This window comes from Acanthisitta chloris, unplaced genomic scaffold, assembly GCF_000695815.1.
Source record: "Acanthisitta chloris isolate BGI_N310 unplaced genomic scaffold, ASM69581v1 scaffold125, whole genome shotgun sequence".
Taxonomy (NCBI): domain Eukaryota; kingdom Metazoa; phylum Chordata; class Aves; order Passeriformes; family Acanthisittidae; genus Acanthisitta; species Acanthisitta chloris.
Window position 1 is genome coordinate 103891 of NW_008671896.1, and position 4008 is coordinate 107898.

Here is a 4008-nt window from a genome sequence, read left to right on the forward strand (position 1 = left end):
AAGAGAAAAAAAAAACAACAAAAAAAAAAAAGAGTAAATTACTGTATCTGCAAATAACTGTTACTTGATAACAATGTTATTAATTTTTAACATGCAACCATGTTGTAAAAGTAGTTGGGTGCATTATCTACTCAAGTGTAGTCCTATGCAATAACGGTAGTTTTCCTTGTATTATATCCAGCCTAGGTGTTTCTCGGAGGTGACATGTGGTGTTCCGAGCGAGACGGAGGGGATGGATTTCTCCATGGCAGCCTACAGCTGACTCGAGGGCGGCAGGCAGGCGTAGCTCGTTCAGAATGAAGTGCCTTAAACTCTAGTTGTAGTCTTCCTCGACTAGCACTGACTGAAGTGTGGCGTAGGAGAGAGCTTTGGGGTGGTGCTTGGTAGGACGTTGAGGTGTCGCACGGTGCCTACGTAACAGAAAACAAGAGCTTCCCGTTCTCCTTTGTGCTACACTTGAAATTGCATAGGGTGAGTGCAACGGTGAGTGACTCGAGTGCCAGTTTGGGAGGCTTTTCTTAAGGAAACCTTGGGCTTGGCAGTTAGTGTTCAGAAACCAAATGTGAATTGGGTAGCGATGGGACAGCGTTGGGATGTCCTGTAGCCTGCGGCGCGGCTGGCTGAGCTCTCCCCCAAACGTTTCCCTGTGGAAGGGTTCTTGGTGTCCCGTGCCTGGCACTGTTCCTCCTGGCATGGACAGCTTGGGGCGCAGGGCTCGGCAGGGACGTGGCTGCGGTTACGGTGCTCTGGGCTCTGTGTTCGTGTTGCTCTTTCTGTGGCTGTGCTGGCTGTGTCCAGCCCTTTCCCTTCCTGCTTGAGCCGCCCGCCAGCTATGTGTTAGCGTTGATGCAACCACCAGGTTGTGGCTTTTTTTCTTTCTTTTTTTAGTTTTTGAAGGAGGAGCTGGAGTTAGATTATAATGATGCCACTCCCCCCCATCCCAGACAGCTTTCAGGAATGTGTCTTTCCTAGGGTAGAGAAGCTCTGGCCCAGGTAGGACCAAGGAGCCTGCAGGATGCACTGCAGCCACTATGGTCCTCAGGCAGGGAAATGCTTCTGGTCCCTGCAAGGCAGCTGTGCCATAGGCAGCTCTGAGTCGGATATGGGGGTACAGGCTTCTGGTGCTGCTGTTTGGTTAGGGTGACAGGTAAGAAAATCAGGGCTGTGAAATGGTTATAGCCACACATGGGACTGTGTTACTCTCCTCTGTTCAAATGGGACAGCTCTGCAGTGCTGTCAACAAAACCAGAGTGTGCACGCTGGAGTGTAGTAATGAGAACCACTGAATAGATTGAATAAGGCTCTTGGTTTGGTGCCTGTGCTGGGCATTCAGAAATTCAAGTCTAGACTGGTATATGAATATTTTTTCAAGCTTATGTGAAACCACTGGTACTCACTGACAGCCATGACTTCTGATTTTTAGCTCTGGTGCTGTGTGGAGGTGAGTTAGGATTCATGGAAAACCATTATATCAAGAGCTGGATTTCTTGATAGGAGTCACTGTGGCCCCAGCAGCTGTGTTGTGTGCTCCTTGTACCTTGTGTGGTCCTGGGGTGACATATGACTTGGCTCACTCTTCACCCCATGTTTCCTTGGACTACAGCCCTCCTCTGAGTCTGCCCACCCTTAGAGTGGTGACACTGCAGTGAGGACACCTCTAGAAGGCACAGAGCCCCAGGTGGGTGCTAATGGGAGGTGTCTTTGCCTGTTTGAGCATTGTGGAGCATGTGGCCATGATGTTTTGCAGGAGATCAGTGGCAGAGGACAGAGACAGTGATTACAGGCAGGGTTTGGCATGGACTAGGTGGAGTGAGATGGACAGAAGTTGTTGCCTGGTCTGGTGGTGGTGACTTGTGTGACGCTGGGCAGCGGTGGCTTCCCTGAGCGGGTGGATGGGGATCTGACCAATTCTCACTTTGCCAAAGCCATGCAACGAGCAGGGACATGCAGAGTACCATGAAGTTCTTCCTTACTGCTTTTGGCCTATAAAGCAATATTTAACTCTTACAACCTGTAAAAGCAAAAAGAAGGTACATAAGGAAAGCACAAAGCACAAAATAATGCACTTACATTTATGTTGTTTGACATAAAATGCACTGGGGGGGAAGCTGATGTTGATAATAGTATAAATACCTATATTTCTTGAAAAAGTGACATTAATTACTGCCTCTTGCTATGATGCTTGGTACTGTAATGTTGATATTCATCTGCTGTTGACTGCAGCAATAATTTGTGTATGGTCCATAGCACTGTAAATTATGGATCAATATTAATGTATCCAATGAAATAATTTGAACTGTTGTTCTTGATAGATGGATTAAAGCATTTGGTTTTTCACATATGTCTGTGTAAATCACTCGTTTTCCGTGTGAGTGGATCTTGTTTTCCTGTGCATTTGAAGTCCCTGCAGTGCTTCTGTGTCTGTGACTTGACCCATGGACGTGTCCACGTTCCTGACCTGGTCTCAGTTGGCATCCCTGGTTCCGCCAGAGCTGTCCAGTTGTGTTTGTATGGTGGTAACACAGGAGGATGGAGCTATGGATCAGGCCCCACTTGTGCCTTGCAAGTACACACCAGTGGATAGACCCAAAGCTTATGGTCCAGCATAAGGAGTAAAACAGGTAGATGTGGAAAAATGTCATTGCCTCTCTCCCCTCCCAAGGGCTCTTGCCTTTTGCCTCCCTTTCTCCCTGCTCCTGTGGGTGTCTGCCAAAACCAGCCCTGGCAACATTGCTCTTCACTGCCCACCAGCTGCTCTGTGTCAGGTCTGGGCTTGGTGAGGCCTCGGGCTATCTACACCCCTTTGTCCTGCTGTCACTCCTGCAAGGTCACCTACCCTCAGCAGTCCTACACAGGAGCACCTCACCACCTTCTCCAGCTGACCTGGCCACAGCAGGATCCCCATCCTCCCTCTGCTCACCCCCAGGTTCCTCCCAAACCTCCATTCACCCAACAAGCTGCTCCTGTGTTGTGCTGGGAGCTGCAGGTCATGCTGGCGAGGAAACAGCTGTGGGGCCTTGTTGTGTCTTCCCATCTTCATTATTTCTCCTTGTGTCTGTTGCTTTCATCCCTTCTGGTGTAGTTTTTCAACAGGCTGTTGTTTCCTGTGCTCAGCATGGAGTCCCTGCATGTCTGTGGATCTTGCTGCAGCTGCAGTGGGGGTTAGTGGACATTATCTCAGGGAGTTTCAGCCCTGAATACAGCAAATTTGCTCTCTGTCTTGAAAGTCTGATATCTATTAGGAGTGGAAATACCTATTTCAGTTGCAATTAAAAATTAGTAGCTCAATTTAAAAACCAACCCAACAAAAAAAAAAAGCTGAGTGAAGTTACCTGACTCTTTTAGGACTACAGCTCAAAAGCCTTGCTCCCTCTTTGTAGAAGATATTAGAGTTAAAACTTGTGTTTCGAGCAGGTTTTGTAAAGTTATTTCTTTAGCAATTCAGCACAGCATAAGGATGTGGCACTGTAGTACTAGGAAATAGGAAATCGATTTATCAGCAGCCTAGGATATAATTTCTAATTTAAGTCTGAGTTCTTAGATGTATTTTGGCTTCCTTATGGTGGTCAGGTGTGGCTTTTTTTGTGGTCACTGGGAGTGGATTTGCTGTCAGTGGGAGCAGCTCCTGGTTTTGGCTGGGTTGCAGGACCCAGGAGGGGCAGGAAGAACATCTGTTGTTGGGGTAATGGTTGCAGGCTCAGTGTACATCAGCAAAGAGGTGGTGGCAGCTCTGCTTGGAAGCTTTTTAGTTCCTTTGGGCAAGTCTGAAAAATTCTCTGCAGGGTAAGGAAGTGGATATTAAACATAAGTCCACCGGTGCCTGGTGGGGTCTGGTTTGCTGGAAAGCTCTTTGTCTGGGCTCCAGAGTGCTCAGGGCTTGGCTGTGTGGTTTGGTGACATGGCAAGACACAACCATCACTTTGTCTTGTCGTGCTTTCCTTGTGAGGAGATCTGGAGCAACCACCACTGCTGGGAGTGAGGTGGTAATTGCTTTGCCTGGATGGGTTC